The 21605-nt window shown below is 45.8% G+C and overlaps 1 pseudogene; it reads left to right on the top strand.

The window, feature by feature from the left end:
• The first annotated feature begins 444 nt into the window (after nt 1–444).
• The window catches only part of LOC142254861 (fatty acyl-CoA hydrolase precursor, medium chain-like), a 49757-nt pseudogene continuing 28596 nt past the window's right edge, over nt 445–21605 (top strand).

Below are 21605 nucleotides of genomic sequence, written 5' to 3'. Positions count from 1 at the left end.
GACCCCCCGCTCTGTGTGATTGTAGGGTCACACATGGTGTATACTGACCCCCGCTCTGTGTGATTGTAGGGTCACACATGGTGTATACTGACCCCCTGCTCTGTGTGATTGTAGGGTCACACATGGTGTATACTGACCCCCGCTCTGTGTGATTGTAGGGTCACACATGGTGTATACTGACCCCCGCTCTGTGTGATTGTAGGGTCACACATGGGGTATACTGACCCCCGCTCTGTGTGATTGTAGGGTCACAATTATTTTTGCTTCGTTAAGAGCCGCAGCTTCCAACCCACAGTGTGTACAGGCGGGCGCCAACTTGTTCCATCGTAGATATAGTGGGTGTAGCCCTGTTACTTGGGTATTAATACCACTGCTGCCGAGCTGCTGTTATACTGTGATATGTTAAACAGTAACGAGAACAATTATACCAGTGACTTAAGATCAGACTGCGCAGAAAAAGCCTGGATCAGAGCAGGATCCCCGGAGACTGCAGCGCACGAGACATGGGGAGTCTGCCGCATATTCTGCTGCTTACCACATTGTTTATATCTACAATTGGAACAGGTGAGAATCAGGTGCAGAATGCTAGAATCTAATAGCGATATTCTTACATATAGGGGCAGTATCATAGTAGTTATATTCTTGCACATGAGGGCAATATTATAGTAGTTATATTCTTGTACATATGGCGCAGTATTATAGTAGTTATATTCTTGTACATAGGAGCAGTATTATAGTAGTTATATTCTTGTACATAGGGGACAGTATTATAGTAGTTATATTCTTGTACATAGGGGCAGTATTATAGCAGTTATATTCTTGTACACAGGGGCAGTATTATAGCAGTTATATTCTTGTACATAGGGGCAGTATTATAGTAGCTATATTGTTGTATATAGGGGCAGTATTATAGTAGGTATATTCTTGTACATAGGGGCAGTATTATAGTAGTCATATTCTTGTATATAGGGGCAGTATTATAGTGGTTATATTCTTATACATAGGGGCAGTATTATAGTAGTTATATTCTTGTACATAGGGGCGGTATTCTACTAGTTGTATTCTTGTAGATAGGGTGCAGTATTATAGTAGTTATATTCTTGTATATAGGGGGCAGTATTATAGTAGTTATATTCTTGTATATAGGGGGCAGTATTATAGTAGTTATATTCTTGTACATAGGGGGCAGTATTATAGTAGTTATATTCTTGTACATAGGGGCAGTATTATAGTAGTTATATTCTTGTACATAGGGGGCAGTATTATAGTAGTTATATTCTTGTACATAGGGGGCAGTATTGGTTTTGTTTTTCTCCTTATGTTTAATAATGTCATAGTTATTAGCACATTCGTAGGAGTTGGTATTTTGTTATGGCTGTTCCTGTCCGATGGGGTCAGTAGTTATAATACTTGTACAGTAGGGTTAGTAAATATATTGCGGTAGCACACGCTGTATGCAGGAGCAGGAGGAGCCATTAAGGACAGGAGAATGTAAAACATTAATTGTATTGTTAATTCTCCCAAAAATATTTTTGATTTCTATGTGTGAAGATGTAAGACCTTTAGTAGCCACCAAATATGGAGAGCTGCGGGGCGTTTCGGTGCCAGTGAAGGAGACCTCTAGAGCCGTTGATGTATTTTATGGAATCCCTTTTGCAAAACCTCCTGTGGGAAAACTGAGATTTGCTCATCCAGAACCTCCTGAGCCCTGGAAATCTGTAAGAGACGCCTCCGAGCCTCCTCCAATGTGAGTCTCATGTATCAGTGATGAGATCGTAGTGAAGTATCGTGTATACAGCGGGTGAAATTAGTATTGAACACATCATCAATTTTTTAAGTAAATATATTTCTTTAGCTGCTATTGACATGAATATCTCACCATATATTGGTATATACGCTAGGTACAGGGAATACCAAGCGAACAGAAAAAGGTAAGGGAAGGGGACCCCTGTGTCTAGGGAACGGAGAGATGTTGACCCCTCACCAAATCTACCGCTGGTCCCTCACCACCCTAGATCGGTTCCACACCTATGCGCTGAACCGGATACCTAACCCTCGGTCTCCCTAGTGCTAGACCCTAAATAGGGAACTGGTGGAATGAGCTCTGCGGCAACCCCACTAAACACTAAAGGAAGACACAAGGAGAACACGCAGGGGAAAAAGTATGAACTAGTTATCCACAGATGACTCGGGCTGGAGTTCAGCAAAGCTTCAGCAACAATATTACAGAGAAGAGCAAGCCACTTGCTTGCAACCAGAGGTTAAATGAACTGAATAATATCACCAGTACCAGACCAGGGAAGAAGGGAGTATTTAAGCATCAAGAAAACACTGACGATCAGGCGAGCTCCTGCTGGGGCCAAAAGGGGGAGAGCTGAAAACCCAGCAGGAAAGTTACCCAGTGCAATGAATACTGACAGGAAAAACAAAAGATAGTCAGGGAGCATTTTGCACAGCCAAACGCTGTGACCTTCTATTGCCAGAAACCACATGACTGTCTGTCAACCGTGACACCTATCCACTCAGGCAAAGAAATCAAACCATAGATTTCCATGAATTTAGTGATATGTAATAATGGGAAATGAAAAGAATTGAACACGTTACCGAAATGTATTTAATACTTTGTATAAAAGCCTGTGTTGGGGTTGAAATCTCCCTCACATTTTCCAAATGTTACACAATCAACACGCAACCCTGGCACTCCAGCCTGACTAAAGAACTGAGGTGGGTTTCCAGGGTTGCTGAACGGAGATGGAAGGGATCTCATTCCATCCAACATTTCATCACATACAAACAGTCCCTCACCACTTTCAAGTCCACACTCACTGTTGCAGAACAAACCTACTTCTCATATGTTTCCTGTCTCACAACCCTAGACATCTATTCAACACCTTCAATTCTCTGCTCTGTTCCCCCAGCATCTCCTCCCTCTCATCTCAGCTGAACACTTTACTTCATTTTTCAAGCAACCCTCTCCCTCAAAAACCAACTTGTACACGATGACAGAGGATAAAGTTTCCTCTTTACTCTGCAGATCACATCTCCCCACCTGTGCACTTTACCCACTCCCATCCCACCTTATCCTCAACTTCACCACAGTCTTCATCCCAACCCTAAGCCATCTCTTCAACCTATCATGAACAACTCAAAATACAAAACAAAGTTGTCATCTCACCTGCAGTGAGGCTGGAACCCGGTGTTCATATATTAGAAGCCTCCCTATAATGCATATATATCACAGCATTGATACAGTTTATAATATCTATATATCTATATTTGTCTACCTACCCAAATATTATCAATAAAGGTGTTTTGTGATATTGCTATAAATTTAATTCAATGTTTCCAAATATTATAAGGTATAGATGGATATAAGGTAAATATAATGTCACGATATATTAATGTCACTGTATGCTTAACTGTAATGTAAATAATGATTTATATATGTTAAGCATATGTACGAGAAATTATTACAGTAGAATAATTTTTTTATTTAGATTTTATATAGATTAGATTTTATTTATATTTCTTATTTATTTTTTATTTTATTTATATTATTATTTTCTATTTATTTGAATTTTACGACCTAATACTGTAAAATAACATCTCTCCTAATATTGAGCCCGACTGGATGTCTTGTATTCAATGTAAAAATCCAAAACATTTCTCTATTTAACAATTTTCTTCTAAAGTTTTTTCCTCTTAGAGATTTTTTTACTTTTTATATTGCACAAAAAGTAAGGGCTGATGTATCTCTCTCATGCTGAATTTTAAAGTGACGAGAGACTGCTGAGATATTGTGATTTAGATTTTGAAACCGCATCTGACATGTGCTGATTGTGCAGCCAACATACTGCATGCGGCATGTGATACACTCAATTAGATAAACATCACATGCCGCAAGCAGTATGTTGGCTGCAACATTCAGCTGTGAGCAGTAATAGGCTATGTTCAATACATACAACTGTAGCAAACCTCCAGCTGTGAGCAGTTTTAGGCTATGTGCAATACATGTATGGGGCCCTGACCTGGTCAGGCTCCACTGAGTACTGCACCCAGGCTGGGTGAGTGCAAACAGGTAATCCTGAAGGCTGGAATAGGGTGTGTATGCACAGATACATAGTGACCGGGTCTCCCACACCATTGAGGGGACCCCTGGGCAGATCCAGGAGGGGGTGTGCCCCCACATCCAATCAAGGGGTGCGGTAAAGATGCTGGAAGCTAGGTTGCAGTGGCAGTCAGGAAAAGGAGCTAGAGGTAGCCAGTCTGAAGTGGAGACGCAAGAGAGCGGATATGCTAGTCAGACCCTGCACGTGTAGTGGCTGTTGGCAGGGGAGAACGGTTACCACACAGTCAGCCTGAAAGACACCTCAGGAGAAGCGAGACACTTTAGTACGGGGACTTCTGGTAAACCAGGCACGCACGGGGAACAGGTCCCTAGAGCCAGTCATCCATTTAGTGATCTTCTAAAACCTGCCGGTGAGGGTACTCGAGGTGCCTCACCAACCGTTACAGAGTCCGAGCCTCAGCAGCAACGAGGGGGCCCATAAGTGAGATAGAGCCAGGAGCCATCTATACTTGGTCCACGCTGCCGGCAAACGGGCCAGAAAGGGGACAAAAGGCACTTGCGACTTCCCTGGATGAATCCCATAATACTTCAAGTCGGGGGTTATCTGAAACAAGAAGTGCTAGGAAGGTGAGCTAACAGTTACCCTTATACCAGCCTGGAGGATACCTGGTTCTCCCTCCGGTTCATCTCAGCATCGCCCGGGTACCACTTGAAGCATTTGAAAGTGAGTAAAAACCAGTTGCTAGACACTTTGGACTGAGACTGAATTATTCTGCGACCTGTTGTTCTACACACACACCCGAGCCCCTGGGGCCAGCCTCACTCTCGGGAGGCCACACCATCCGACTGCAGAACCCATGAGCTCCACACGCTCGTTAAAGCCGCTGTGGCGGTCACCCATCATCCTGACCGCAAACCGAGAGTGGCGTCACGACTCAGATCTATATAACCTGACATACCTGTCGCCAGAAGTCGTCCCAAAGAGAAGACCCTGTGGCGTCCCTGGAGGTGGAGTGGAGTCCCTGAGGCGACCGCCGCAGCAGGTGGGCGACCGACACACATGCAACTGTAGCAAACGTCCAGCTGTGAGCAGTGATAGACCATGTTCAATACATGCAACTATAGCAAACCTTCTGCAGGGGTGGACCGCCCCTTTTCTTCATCCGTGCACCCTAGGTGGTTTGGATCACATGGCTATGGTAGGCTGAATTGGAATTTGCTGGACCTTGGTAATGAGACGCCTTTTTATCGGCCATCAGTTGAACCAGCTGATGTGGTTTTTAACTAAGTGGCAGGATTGCTTTCTATATACTGCTAGATTTTACTTGGTGTAATGACTTTCCAGGGCTTTTTGCACCTCTATTTCTTCATGTGTTCAATACTTTTCCCTGCGTCATTTCTAATTATTACAATTATTACACATCACTACGTTTTGGTCATCTATGGTTTGATTTCATTGTCTGTGTGGATTGGATGGGTTGCTACCGACATCTGGTGAGAATTTCATGTCAATAGCACCTTTAGAAATATATTTACATTGATAATTGGGGGTGTGTTCAATACTTATTTCACCCTCTGTGTATATGAAGATTTCAGTGACACAAGTGATTTTTTTTTCCTCTTTATTTCAGGTGTTTACAGGCAGAAGATGTCATGAGAAGTGTAGGAGATTATTACCAATCCTTTCTAAAGCTTTCCCGTTCCTCAGAAGATTGCCTGTACCTGAACGTGTTTACTCCGACCGACAGAGACACGAAATCTAAGTTACCTGTAAGTATCTGCGGGGTTTACTTCTTCTGAGGCCCGGAGCGCGTCCTCACCGCTGCGGGGGATCGGGGAAGCACGTCCTCACCGCGCAGGGGATCGAGGAAGCACGTCCTCACCGCTGCGGGGGATCAGGGAAGCACGTCCTCACCGCTGCGGGGGATCGGGGAAGCACGTCCTCACCGCTGCGGGGGATCGGGGAAGCACGTCCTCACCGCTGCCGGGGATCGGGGAAGCGCGTCCTCACCGCTGCGGGGGATCGGGGAAGCATGTCCTCACCGCTGCGGGGGATCGGGGAAGCACGTCCTCACCGCTGCGGGGGATCGGGGAAGCACGTCCTCACCGCTGCGGGGGATCGGGGAAGCACGTCCTCACCGCTGCGGGGGATCGGGGAAGCGCGTCCTCACCGCTGCGGGGGATCGGGGAAGCGCGTCCTCACCGCTGCGGGGGGATCGGGGAAGCGCGTCCTCACCGCTGCGGGGGATCGGGGAAGCGCGTCCTCACCGCTGCGGGGGATCGGGGAAGCGCGTCCTCACCGCTGCGGGGGATCGGCGAAGCGCATCCTCACCGCTGCGGGGGATCGGGGAAGCACGTCCTCACCGCTGCGGGGGATCGGGGAAGCACGTCCTCACCGCTGCGGGGGATCGGGGAAGCATGTCCTCACCGCTGCGGGGGATCCGGGACTTTTTGAAGTGTCAGTTTGCTGAAAGCTAGGGGTTTTTTTTAATCAGATTATTATAATTAAACATTTCTTACATACAAATTTAAGACACGCACCTTATATGTGACGCCCTGGGCAAGCCAGGGGTCACAGGTCATCACACCACCACACCCTACATCCCAGTTAGGAACACCAAAGCTACTAAAATCCTTGTTGCCTTCCTCCAGGGGCTGATGTTCACACCAGGGGGTGGGCCAGGCGGTTGGCTCCGCCCACCGAGGAGTACACAGCCCTGGAGGCAGGAAGAACCAGGCAGATTAGCTCAGGGGGAGCTTGAGTGAGGAGCTAAGTGAACAGAGTTGAGCTAGGGAGAGGAAGGAGTAAACAGCTAAGTGAAAGTGAAGTGGTAGTGGAGCAAAGAAGAAAAGGAACAAAAGGGAGCGTAGAAAGGCCTGAAGTGAGTCCAGCTAAGTGCAGGACAGGTCAGCAAGGTCAGCAACAGCGGTGATCGTCTGGAGGGGGACTGCTCGGAGGTTGCTGGAAGGACCGCGGTCGAGTAGTGACCGGCGGTCTGGAGCAGTATATGAAGGACAGTCAGCACCAGGGCAGGGGCCTCTCGGACCCCGGCAAGGCTAGGAGTCGCCATAAGTTGCCGAATCCGTCAGTGAAGGGGACGTCGATCCCCCAACAACCAAGTCCCGATTGAAGACAACCGTCCAACCATTAGTGAGGAACACCGCCACCGCCAGGGCACCAGCTCCTCAGGGCCAGCGTCTGCGGGCAAAGTAGGGCTCCTCCGGCCCATATCCAAGCCGGGGAGCGGGTTACCGGTGGGAACCCATCGCTACCAACTTAGAAACATCAGGTGCAGGTCAGAGGGACATCACCGTTACCTACTGGGAGAGCAAGTGCAGCCGTCCGTGGGAACCGTCTTTCCAGCCGTGTGGTTTACTGTAAAACTGTGTCAACGTCTCAGGCTGAGTGAGTACCACAGTGCCGCAAGGCACAGCGCTGCCCCCGTGTCCCTGCACCTACCAGGCCCTGCACCCTTTCACACCATCACCGGGCCCCGGGATCACCAACCCCTACCCACGGAGGGGCAACACAACACCTGGCTGCTCCGCATCACCACTCCCGGGATCCCCATATTGAGCAGCGGTGGTGCTACAAATCACCACAACCGTGGGTGGCGTCACGGACAATCTCCCCAACAAAATACCCCTTTCACTCACGGGCGAGGAGTGCCGCTCGAGAACCCCCGGGATCCGGCCCACTGCTCGAGCCACCACTGAGCAGCAGCAGCCGGACCTGAGCAGAGGGGTGAGCGCGGTGCCGGCACCCTCCTCCCCGCCCGCGACAATACATAACACAGAAAGAACCCCCCTCCCATAAGACAATGGAGCTAATATAATTGGGGGCCCCTTAGGGGCTGATCTATATACACACATAGAGGGGGGGGGGAAAAGACACAAAAGAACAGAACAAAACTTGTTCAGCACAGAACTAAAACATTCAGGCACTTAATACCAGATTGAATGAGTAATGAGCAATGAACATAGGCATGAAACCTTTTTGTAAAGTAGGAAATCAGGGGGAGCCAATCTAATATATAAAACTGTGTGTGTGTGTGTGTATGTGTGTGTGTGTGTGTATGTATGTGTGTGTGTATGTCCGGGATTGGCATCTGCACCGTCGCAGCTACAGCCACAAAATTTTGCACACTCACACGTCTGGACCCCAAGAGCATCATAGGCTATGTTGGGAGGCGAAATTATATCCCCGCGCGTTCCAATTTACCAATCAATTTTGCCCCTATCTACACAATGGGGAAAAAGTGAAACGAAAAGTGTATCCGCACCGTCGCATTTACTATCACGAAATTTTGCACAGACACCTCATGTGACCCAGGGAACATCGTAGACTGTTTTGAGAGGAAAATTTAACCCCGCACTTTACAGTTACACTCCAAAAAACATGCCTCCATTAAAGTAAATGGAACCTGAAACTACAGGTAATTAGTAGGAGCTGTGATTGGTTGCTATAGGAACAAAAGACATTCATAGTATAAGAAGCTTATATGTGAGGTAATAAGATGTCAGTGGGGAGACGGATAGAGAGAGACAGACAGAGAGACAGACAGAGAGACAGACAGAGAGACAGACAGAGACAGACAGAGAGACAGACAGAGAGACAGACAGGGAAAGAGACAGACAGAGACAGACCTGGAAAGAGACAGACCTGGAAAGAGACAGACCTGGAAAGAGACAGACCTGGAAAGAGACAGACCTGGAAAGAGACAGACCTGGAAAGAGACTGACCTGGAAAGAGACTGACCTGGAAAGAGACTGACCTGGAAAGAGACTGATGGGGAAAGAAACAGAGAGATAGAGACAAAAAAAGAGACAGACAGAGACAGACAGACGGGGAAAGAGACAGACGGGGAAAGAGACAGACGGGGAAAGAGACAGACGGGGAAAGAGACAGACAGGGAAAGAGACAGACGGGGAAAGAGACAGACGGGGAAAGAGACAGACGGGGAAAGAGACAGACGGGGAAAGAGACAGACCTGGAAAGAGACAGACACAGAGAGAAACAGACACAGAGAGAAACAGACACAGAGAGAAACAGACACAGAGATAGAGATAGACTGATACAAATACAGACAGAGAGATAGAAACAGACAGACAAGGAAAGAGACAGACAGCGAGACAGACAGACAGTGACTGGGAGAGAGACAGTTACTATCCCGGGCAGCGCCGGGTACTACAGCTAGTTAGGCATATAAGGGTAATTAACGAAGCATAGGAAGCAAGATCTCTTATAACGAAACTTGTGATGGCAAACCCTGAAAACTAGATTTTAAGTGACAGTTCCAAGTCTCTGTTGTTTAAATATTTGTGTTTCGTTCTTTGCTTTCACCTTCGCTTCCTACATTTATTCTTTGTTACATTTTTCTGGCTTCTGTAATATTAAATGTGTGAGCGATTATCTACTGCCGCACACAACACTATATGCCGTGTTATGAGACGCTTACTAGGGGTAGGCCGTGAAGAGTAATGACATTTCTCATAAATGTTATTCTGTTCCCTTCTTTCCCCAGGTCATGGTCTTTATACATGGTGGGCCGATGTTTGGGTCCTCCAACATGTTAGATGGTTCTGCACTTAGCGCCTTTGAGAAGGTGGTGGTTGTGAGCATTCAGTACAGGCTGGGGATCCTAGGATCCTTCAGGTAAATATTCCCGCCCCTCCATAATATATATCCTCCCTTATTCATCATTTACCATTTTACATATAGGAATAATTTACAAAAACACTCAAATTACTTTGTGAATGTTCACCAGCAGAATAGTGAGTGCAGCTCTGGAGTATAATACAGGAGCTAACTCAGGATCAGTAATGTATATACACAGTGACTGCACCAGCAGAATAGTGAGTGCAGCTCTGGAGAATAATACAGGAGGTAACTCAGGATCAGTAATGTATGTACACAGTGACTGCACCAGCAGAATAGTGAGTGCAGCTCTGGAGAATAATACAGGAGGTAACTCAGGATCTGTAATGCATGTACACAGTGACTGTACCAGCAGAACAGTGAGTGCAGCTCTGGAGAATAATACAGGAGGTAACTCAGGATCAGTAATGTAATGTGTGTGCACAGTGACTGCACCAGCAGAATAGTGAGTGCAGCTCTGGAGTATAATACAGGAGGAAACTCAGGATCAGTAATGTATGTACACAGTGACTGCACCAGCAGAATAGTGAGTGCAGCTCTGGAGTATAATACAGGAGGTAACTCAGGATCAGTAATGTAATGTATGTACACAGTGACTGCACCTGCAGAATAGTGAGTGCAGCTCTGGAGTATAATACAGGAGGTAACTCAGGATCAGTAATGTAATGTATGTACACAGTGACTCCACCAGCAGAATAGTGAGTGCAGCTCTGGAGTATAATACAGGAGGTAACTCAGGATCAGTAATGTATGTACACAGTGACTGCACCAGCAGAATAGTGAGTGCAGCTCTGGAGTATAATACAGATGGAAACTAAGGATCAGTAATGTGATGGAGGTACTAAAGTGGCATCATTAGTGCCTCAATCCCCGTGATGACGCCAGTTTGTGAAACATGTTGGGGAGGCAATAGGTTCACAATTTTAATATAGAGGGCAGCAATGTATTATACTATATCCCATTACTGATATTGAGAGCCGGATTATAGGGCGTCTTCAGCCACAATATACAATTATTGAGGGGCGAGGTATTACTGCTACAAAGGGTAAGAGAAACAATTCGCTTTGAAGCTCTTAATTGGTGTTAATAATGTGTCCTGGGCTTTTGAATTTCTAATGGTAAATATTAAAAGTTATGTTTTAATGTACAAAATTAGTCTTTAGTTTCGGGGTCTTTAGTTGCCTTCGGTAAATTGTCATTAATTAGCTATACCCCAACATTGACTAAGAACGGCTTTTATTCAGATATTAGTTTCTGGCTCTGTTTTTCTATCAAATTTATGTTTGTTTTTTTTCAGTTCGAAGACAAACAATTACCTGGCAATTACGGATTACGGGACCAAGCTGCCGCCCTCCAATGGGGACAGGAAAACATTGCAGATTTTGGGGGTGATCCCAATTCTGTCACTATAGTCGGTGAATCTGCCGGAGGGGTCAGCGTTTCCGCTCTCGTAAGTTCAATATAGTATTTGTGAACTTATCATCCCTGGGACAAACGTATATGTCTGCTCATTGACTTCATAAAGGGATCTTTTTTTTTAATCTGATATATTTTTATTAACTTTTTCAACAAGCAAACATAGGTGCATTCATAACATATCGAAGGAAGCCCCCCAATCCCTACTGTGACCCTAATAACAGGGCCAACATATTCCGCATCCTTCACCATCACAGTTCACAATCGTAAATCGTGCAATAACTTATGAACCTCAGGACAGGACACTTCAAGGGTAGATATGCGACCACATGTGACATCACATATATGTTTCAAAGTATCATACATCCCATATAGTTTCCATTCTGTTTGCTTAGCTTGATTTAATCCAGTCTGTATTTTAACGCCTTGTCCCTCTAGATCCCAATGCAGGAGACAGTGAGGGCCATCGGTCAAGCATCTATCCCCCATCCAGTCAACGGCCTCGAAACAGCGCCCTTCATGTGGGCCAGGTTAGGATTGTCCAACCATGGTACCCTATAGCTTCCCATTTTTTATACGCCTTCCTTTTTTGATACACAGTACAGACCAAAGGTTTGGACACACCTTCTCATTCAAAGAGTTTTCTTTATTTTCAGGACCCTGAAAATTGTAGATTCACATTGAAGGCATCAAAACTATGAATTAACTCATGTGGAATGAAATGCTTAAAAAAATGTGAAACAACTGAAAATATGTCTTATATTCTAGGTTCTTCACAGTCGACGCCTTTTGCTTTGATTACTGCTTTGCACACTCTTGGCATTCTCTTGATGAGCTTCAAGAGGTAGTCACCGGAAATGGTTTTCCAACAGTCTTGAAGGAGTTCCCAGAGATGCTTAGCACTTGTTGGCCCTTTTGCCTTCACTCGGCGGTCCAGCTCACCCCAAACCATCTCGATTGGGTTCAGGTCTGGTGACTGTGGAGGCCGGGTCATCTGGCGTAGCACCCCATCACTCTCCTTCTTAGTCAAATAGCCCTTACACAGCCTGGAGGTGTGTTTGGGGTCATTGTCCTGTTGAAAAATAAATGATGGTCCAACTAAACGCAAACCGGATGGAATAGCACGCCGCTGCAAGATGCTGTGGTAGCCATGCTGGTTCTGTATGCCTTCAATCTTGAATAAATCCCCAACAGTGTCACCAGCAAAGCCCCCCCACACCATCACACCTCCTCCTTCATGCTTCACGGTGGGAACCAGCCATGTAGCGTCCATCCATTAACCTTTTCTACAAAGACACGGTGGTTGGATCCAAAGATCTCAAATTTGGACTCATCAGACCAAAGCACAGATTTCCACTGGTCTAATGCCCATTCCTTGTGTTCATTTGCCCAAACAAGTCTCTTCTGCTTGTTGCCTGTCCTTAGCAGAGGTTTCCTAGCAGCTATTTTACCATGAAGGCTGCTGCACAAAGTCTCCTCTTAACAGTAGTTCCAGAGATGAGAAGGTGTGTCCAAACTTTTGGTCTGTACTGTACATATTAGGATGTTGCTCCCTTAGGGTACTTTCACACTTGCGTTATTTTCCTTCCGTTACAATCCGCCCTTTTGGGAAACAGCGGAATCCGTTAACGGATTCCGCTGTTTCCCATAGACTTGTATGGTTGACGGATTGTACCAAAAGGAGCTGCGTTGCTTCCGCTGGGCGACGCTCCGTTGCTTCCGCCCAGCGGGAGGAACGCAGCATGTAACGTTATTTTGAGCAGCGGAATCCTCTGGATTTCACTGTGCATGCTCTTTTTTTTTTTTTTTTTTTTTAAATCAAACTTTATTTTGGCTCGCGGTGGCCGAACGTTCAGCTGAGCGCCCGGCCGTCGGCAAGCGACAGCGCTCAGCTGAATGACCGGCCACCAGCATGCCCGGCCGCCGGCAAGTCACAGCGCTCAGCTGAGCGCCCGCCCGCCGGCATGCCCGGGCGCCGGCAAGTGACAGCGATCAGCTGATCACCCGGCGGCCGGCTGCAGGGAGCGATCAGCTGATCACCCGGCGGCCAGGAGCGATCAGCTGATCACCCGGCAGCCGGCTGCAGGGAGCGATCAGCTGATCACCCGGCAGCCGGGAGCGATCAGCTGATCACCCGGCGGGCGGGAGCGATCAGCTGATCACCCGGCAGCCGGCTGCAGGGAGCGATCAGCTGATCACCCGGCAGCCGGCTGCAGGGAGCGATCAGCTGATCACCCGGCAGCCGGGAGCGATCAGCTGATCACCCGGCAGCCGGGAGCGATCAGCTGATCACCCGGCGGGCGGGACCGATCAGCTGATCACCCGGCGGCCGGCTACTGGGAGCAATCAGCTGATCACCCAGCGGCCGGCTGCAGGGAACGATCAGCTGATCGTTCACTATAGTCTGCCGCTGGTAAAACCGGGAAAAAAAAAAAAAAAAATCAAAACGAATTGCGTTGTTTTGCAGCATCCGTTGCATCCGTTGTGTCACTATATGCAACACATCCGTTGCATCCGTTACACAACGCAATGCAACGGATACCGTTCAACGCAAGTGTGAAAGTAGCCTTAGTATCTCCCCCAACTACTACTGTATTCAGCAAAAGTGTTTTTGAGCCGTAGGGGCCAGTGGTGCAGTTTTGCTTTGAGCTGAGCTAGCATGTCTTAATTGTAAATATTTGGAAAAATCTGGTGTTTGGGAAGTCACATTACTGTTTAAGCTCTTCAAGGACTTTAAGGGGAAATCTTGTCTCCTTGCGGAGACCCGACAAACCAATTCTGGCTGCCAATGAGGAATCTTAAGGGTACTTTACACGCTGCGACACCGCTAACGATATATCGTCGGGGTCACGTCGCTAGTGACGCACATCCGGTTCCGTTAGCGACATCGCAGCGTGTGACACCAAGGAGCGACGATCAACTATCTCAAAAACGTCAAAAATCGTTGACACGTCGCTCCTTTTCATAATATTGGTGTTGGTGCATGCCGCTGGTTGTTTGTCGTTCCTGCGGCAGCACATATTGCTATGTGTGACACCGCAGGAACGAGGAACATCTCCTTACCTCCGTCCACCAGCAATGAGGAAGGAAGGAGGTGGGCGTCATGTTCCAGCCGCTCATCTCCGCCCCTCCTCTGCTATTGGGTGGCCGCTTAGTGATGCTGCAATGATGTCGCTCTGACGCCGAACGCACCTCCCCCTTTAAGGAGGGATTGTTCGGCAGTCACAGCAACGTCGCTGAAAAGGTATGTGCGTGTGACGCTGCCATAGCGATAATGTTCACTACGGCAGTGATCAACAAATGTTGCAAGAACGACGGGGACAAGTGCTATCGCTCGCGACATCGCTAGCAATCGCTAGCGATGTCACAGCGTGTAAAGCACCCTTTAGGCCTAAGCCACACGGCATGAAAATCGGTGCGAGTGGAGTGCGATAAAAAATCGCATTCCGCTCGGACCAAATATTAGCCTGTGTGTCAGCGCACATGAGCGATTATTTTCTCAGCCCTAATCAGAGCGAGAAAACAATCGCAGCATGCTGCAGCTGTAATGCGAAACTCTTTGTCTCGCACCCATTCAAGTGTATGGGGCGAGAGAAAAATCACACTGCACTCGCGGTACGCCGGTGTACCGCAAGTGCAGAGCGAGAATCGCAATAGCCAGCTACGGAGGAGAGAGGGAGAGAAATCCCGCCTCTCCTCAGAGCCGGCCCGCACCCCGCAGCTGAGGTCCGCTCGCATGGTCTGACCTCAGTTGCAGGGACACTCGCATGACACTCGGCTCTGCTGTACTGCCAGTGTGAGCTGAGTGTCATGCGAGGGGATCGCAGTAATCCCCATGTGGCCCCAGCCTTATAGCTGCAATGCTCCTCTGGGAAATATTAAAATTGTCTCTTCAGGGAGGAAGGAGACAAACTCTAGCGCCACCTATTGGAAGTAGCAATCCTAAAAGTCAAAAGTGGCTCTTTAACAAGCGTTTTTATATTACTTAGGTTTTTTTTTTTCAAAAATGTTTATTAAAAAAGAGAAAATATCATACAAAATCAAGTATAAGTAATTCTGTAACATAGTGGCATATTTTCAGTTTGTGCATGAGTACTTCCACATATCGAGGAAATAAAGACAATCGCAATAAGAGATCAAGTACACACAATCTTCACGTGGATTTTGGTAATGAGTCAATGAACATAAGAACGTTGATTTCTGAAGCACTAAATTTAGATTCATAAAAAAACTGGAAAGAGAAAAGAATGTTAAGAAAAAGCAAAGAAGAATTCAAATGAGAGGAAAGACAGATCAGAGAAAGAAAACGAAGAGAAAAGGGGGGGCAGGGAAGGAGGGACTTGGGGTCTCCCTTGGAACACAACCGGTTTAAGGAGGTCTACACTCCACCTCTCAGCACGAACCGAGCAAAAATTAAGCGATTGGTTCCTAAGAGGAAAGGATGACCTCGAAATCAGCGGATTCTCTAAATAGAAGCCACGGCGTCCAACAGCTGAAAAACTTGCTCAGCTGGAGCTCAGAGCGGGAGGATAGTTTCTCCATCCTGCAAATGTGGTCCATTTCCGCCAACCACTCCAGAATCGTCGGGGTTACGCCCGACTTCCACTTTCTCGGGATGATTGCTCTGGTCGCGGCAACAAAATGACGGAGAAGACCTTGCTTGATCTCTTTGAAAGCTCCGGGGATCGTGGACAAGAGACCGATCTGCGGAGAGCATGTGATTGTCAGCCCTGTTATGTGGTTATGAATTTGGAAAACGTTATGCCACAATTCCTGAATTATCGGGCAGGACTACCAGATATGTAGCATGGATCCCTCAGCAGCATTACATCTCCAACAAGTGTCAGGGACGGTCGGGAAAATTTTGTGTAGCTCCTTCGGACACCTATACCAACGGGAAATGATCTTAAAGTTTTTTCCTGCATGCACTTTACAAGGCAAGGGAAGCCTATGTACACACATATAAGCTTTTGCCCAATCCAGGTCAGATGGAGGCAGTCCCCAGATCTTTCTCCCAGGATTTCACATACCAGACTGGATTCGAATTGATTGGGTCAATCAAAATGGAGTAAAAAGTCAGCTCGGGCACTCAAAGAAGTGAAAAAATGAGAGTGTTGATGCTTATCAATGCCAATTTTTATTCATGCAAAGGTTTGTGCTATGACGTGTCGGCCATACAATTTTGGCCTTTATCAAATAAATGTACTGAAACAAAAGAAAGAAAAATACAATATCAAATCTCATAGACATGTACAGTCGATTTCACACCTACAGTCAATTTTACACGTAATGCATGCAACAAAAAATTCGGCCAATGCTTTTGGCGTTAGAACAACACGTATGACAAACAGAAAAACCTGATGTACATTTGTATGAATTATCAATTCATGATTGTTCAATTGAGAGACCCTAATATACATAACATATATGTAAGAAGGCATTATATAGAAAATACGTACCACAAGAAACGTATATGAGGTTAGACTGGTGAAACTAAGTTCACATATGTTGCTCAGTGGTACCTTAGTGATCAACCTGAAGTAGAAAACAAACCCATCTTGAGAATATTATCAATATTTCATGTAAATGTATGAAAGGGACCGTAAAGAAAAACAAAAAAGATTTATGTGAAATACACAAAATCGCTAGCCAAATTTACCTTTGCTATTATCTATGTGATATGTCTCTTGGAGACCCAAATGTTCACTAGCAAGCTGCGGTATATGGTCCGCTATAACGCTTGAGATACAAAGAGAATGTTAAGAATTAGATTGAAACCACCATCCGGTGAAAGAGAGGGTGGTGTTTCTGAAGAAACGGGGGGGGGGGGGGAAACAGGCTGGGCTTAGTACAGATTCCATCGCCATGTTGTGCTCAGTAAGTAATGTGGTGTTACCTTAATCACCGTCTTTTAACCTCTCAAGGTGCTCATGTTGGTGTTGTTGCTGCACTATGGGACCAAGTTCCTTCAAATATGAAGAATAAAATACTGCAGATACCAAGAAAGTTATCGGTGGTATAAGGGACGGTCACATGCACATACGCCATAATCTAACATCTGAGGAGACACAAGCTTTGCAGGGGCTAAAGGATAATAAGAAACTGATAATTAAGCCAGCAGATAAGGGCGGGGCGATAGTAGTTATGGATAAGTCATATTATGTGAATGAGATCTACGGACAGCTGAATGATACAACCACCTATACTCCCATTCCACATGACCCTACACCAAGGATTAGGGAGACTATCAGGCACCTGGTGGATGAACACACAGGATTGGGTACCATTGATGGGAAGTTGGCGGACTTCTTAATCAAGGACCATCCTATTACACCGGTTTTTTATACCTTACCGAAAGTGCATAAAAACCTAACTCAACCACCGGGGCGCCCTATAGTAGCGTCAACAGAGTCCATTCTTTCTCCACTGGCCATAACACTAGAAAAAATTCTGAATCCAATAGTACCCCTTACCCAGTCCTACGTTAAAGACACCTCAGACTTTCTTCGGCTCCTCGGGACAGTACAGAACAGTTCCCCAGATGACATCTTAGTGACTCTTGACGTGAATAGTCTCTATACGAGCATTGGTCACCAACAGGGCATAGAAGCTGTCACCACATTTTTGGATAAACAAACCACACTTTCACCCCATCAAAGAAAATTCTGTTTGGACCTTCTTGAGATTGTACTGCATAATAACTTTTTCCTCTTCGAGGATCAGTTTTTTATGCAGAGGAAAGGGACCGCAATGGGCTCTAATATGGCGCCGCCGTATGCGAATCTATTTATGGCACACTTTGAGGACAATTTTGTCTATAACCATCATCTATATGCCTCCCATGTCACCACTTGGTGCAGATATATAGATGACATATTCTTGATCTGGCATGGCGATTTGAGCTCTTTGCTTTCCTTTCACATGGATCTGAATAGCTGCTTGGAGGGTCTACAATTCACGTTGCACCATGATTTACAGAACATTAGCTTTTTAGACACTATGATAGTGAAGTGCCCGGATGGTAGACTAACCACCGATTTATATACAAAACCAACTGACAAAAACAGTCTTTTACATTTTACAAGTGCACATCCGAAACACGTGAAAAAGGCTTTGCCAATGTCACAGATCAAAAGGGTACAATGCATAGTGTCCGATCCTGTTATTCAAACAGAACGCTGTGCAGAAATTAGTCAAAAATTTATGAACAGGGGTTACCCACGAAGTATTGCAGCCCCTCGCCCCACTGATAGGGAGAAACCCGTGATTAAGGGACCTAGGGTAGCGTATGTTTCTACATACCACCCCTTTCAGTCGCAGATAAAAAAGGCCATTCTCGGCCATTGGTCCTTGTTGGGTAAATCTTATCCCGAAGTGCCAGCCTTCCAAAATCCACCTTTGTTTTGTGACAAACGACCAAGAAATTTACGGGATTCATTGATCAGAGCAGATGTGGGTTCCCAAAAGAAGGAGCCCCGTCAAACGTTTCTCCATACTGCACGAAAGGGCAATTTCCCATGTTTACATTGTATGCAATGTTCAAATATGACGAAAGGTAGCTCTTTCTCTCATCCACGTACGGGTAGAATTTTCCATCTCCAGGACTTTTATACATGTGATTCGTCATATGTGATCTATCTCATTAAGTGTCCGTGCGGTCTCGGGTATGTTGGGGAGACCACCCAACATATCCGAGACCGAATTAGTAAGCACAAGTCTACTATTCGGTGTAAATACGAACTTCTACCAATCCCGGCGCATTTCATGAAGGCAGGCCACTCGGTATCGCAATTGCGTTATCAGGTGATTGAGCATATCCCGGTTAGTAGGAGGGGAGGCAATAGGGTCTTAAAACTAAAAGAAAGGGAATCCTTTTGGATTTATACCCTACAGACACTCGAGCCCAATGGCCTCAATCGTGAATATGAGGTGTCTTATTGATCTAAATAGAATTTTGTATGTAATAAGGGACCTTGAGAATTTAAATTTTATTGGGGGTACAGGGGACATTTACTATAGGATTATATAGGCATGCTTTGAGGGGCATTTAGACAGTTTTCTATATTTCTATATTCTTATCTTATATGATTAGGTAATTAGAACTATGGACGTGTTGCTGTAATCCTTCATAAAACTAATCGCTTTCTCCTTTATTCCTTAGGCACCATAATATGCCAGCACGGATGTCACGTCATCACCACATCACGTTTACCTATGGATCACTCCGACTTCACCTAATTTTACCTTACGTACTGTATACACTCATCCTGAGTATGTGCGCATGCGTGCGCGGCCGCGGGGATCTATACCCGTGCCCGCGCTAGCGTCAGTCATACAAGGGTATCACGCCCCATTCACTGTCACATGCTGTGTGTGGGGCATGGGCGCGCGTCCATCCTGGCGCGCGCTCCTGCACCACGTCCAGCATTACTCCGCCTGTGGTCTGCTTGTGCGCATGCGCGGGGGGCGTTCCTGACCGAGATACCCCCTGCGCCTGCGCGCTGATGCGTTCCACGGACGGCACAGCGTGTCACTCACAGGATTTCCTGTGCACATGTTTTAGCTTTAAATGGCGGCCGCAATACACCCGCCGGTACCTCCGGTCATCACGCAGCTTTCTTCCCCACGGAATCACCACTGCAATTGCGTACTCAGGTAACGGACAGGGGGTCTTTCCCTCTTTTTTTCTCTTGAAGAATTACCATGATATACCTATTGATTATGTAATTCCTACAGATCCTCACAGGGGGGCTGTAGATACAGGACCTACAGGATTACTGACAGTGTAAGTCCACTGAACCACCACTGCATCTGACCTATCCAGGTAATGAATAGGGATTTAATAATACCCCTGGCGTAGAGAGGTTAATGATTCTTTAATAATCCTACAAAAAACTTATAGATACACAAGGAGATATTCCCTAAAGGATCCCTAAAAGTATACCAAGGATTAAATTTCAACACACACAGTGGTGAGTGATGAAAATCCTATCCTGTATATATATGTTTCATCCCCTCCATGTTTCTCAGTCTGCCTTTTATTTTTATTTTTTATTTTTCATATTTTATTCTTCATATTTGAAGGAACTTGGTCCCATAGTGCAGCAACAACACCAACATGAGCACCTTGAGAGGTTAAAAGACGGTGATTAAGGTAACACCACATTACTTACTGAGCACAACATGGCGATGGAATCTGTACTAAGCCCAGCCTGTTTCCCCCCCCCCCCGTTTCTTCAGAAACACCACCCTCTCTTTCACCGGATGGTGGTTTCAATCTAATTCTTAACATTCTCTTTGTATCTCAAGCGTTATAGCGGACCATATACCACAGCTCGCTAGTGAACATTTGGGTCTCCAAGAGACATATCACATAGATAATAGCAAAGGTAAATTTGGCTAGCGATTTTGTGTATTTCACATAAATCTTTTTTGTTTTTCTTTACGGTCCCTTTCATACATTTACATGAAATATTGATAATATTCTCAAGATGGGTTTGTTTTCTACTTCAGGTTGATCACTAAGGTACCACTGAGCAACATATGTGAACTTAGTTTCACCAGTCTAACCTCATATACGTTTCTTGTGGTACGTATTTTCTATATAATGCCTTCTTACATATATGTTATGTATATTAGGGTCTCTCAATTGAACAATCATGAATTGATAATTCATACAAATGTACATCAGGTTTTTCTGTTTGTCATACGTGTTGTTCTAACGCCAAAAGCATTGGCCGAATTTTTTGTTGCATGCATTACGTGTAAAATTGACTGTAGGTGTGAAATCGACTGTACATGTCTATGAGATTTGATATTGTATTTTTCTTTCTTTTGTTTCAGTACATTTATTTGATAAAGGCCAAAATTGTATGGCCGAAACGTCATAGCACAAACCTTTGCATGAATAAAAATTGGCATTGATAAGCATCAACACTCTCATTTTTTCACTTCTTTGAGTGCCCGAGCTGACTTTTTGCATCATTGACTTTTTCTCGGCGGCACCTAACTTATTTATTGTGAGCCAGATTCTATGCTATATATTAATCAAAATGGAGTAAACCTGGGAAATTACGTGGGATGGAGATTCTATTTGGATCAAAAGGGATTCAAAGTTGGTACAGACCCTGGCCAGGTCGGAGGCTGAGCAAGCAGAGGAGATGAATGATTGCAATTGCAAATACATAAACCACTGGATTTGTTGATCAGGGAAGGCAGCTCAGAAATGCTGTAAGGTTGGCAGAGCAGGCGCTCCCAATAGGGTATCACCAACCCTAGGCCTCTGAGATGAAGACCAGATCATAAACCTGTCCACACCAACAGCCGGCGGGAAGTCGGGATTATCAAAAAGAGGTGTAAGGGGGCCCCATGCTTCAGACAGATTAAAATGAGCATTAGTTCTGTCCCAAATGATGAGTAGGTCCCTTGTCAGAGGGGAGTTCAAAATGCTCTTAGGTCTTC

The sequence above is a fragment of the Anomaloglossus baeobatrachus genome, chromosome 10 (assembly GCF_048569485.1).
Source record: "Anomaloglossus baeobatrachus isolate aAnoBae1 chromosome 10, aAnoBae1.hap1, whole genome shotgun sequence".
Classification (NCBI taxonomy): Eukaryota; Metazoa; Chordata; class Amphibia; order Anura; family Aromobatidae; genus Anomaloglossus; species Anomaloglossus baeobatrachus.
This window is presented reverse-complemented; position numbering and strand designations above follow the sequence as displayed.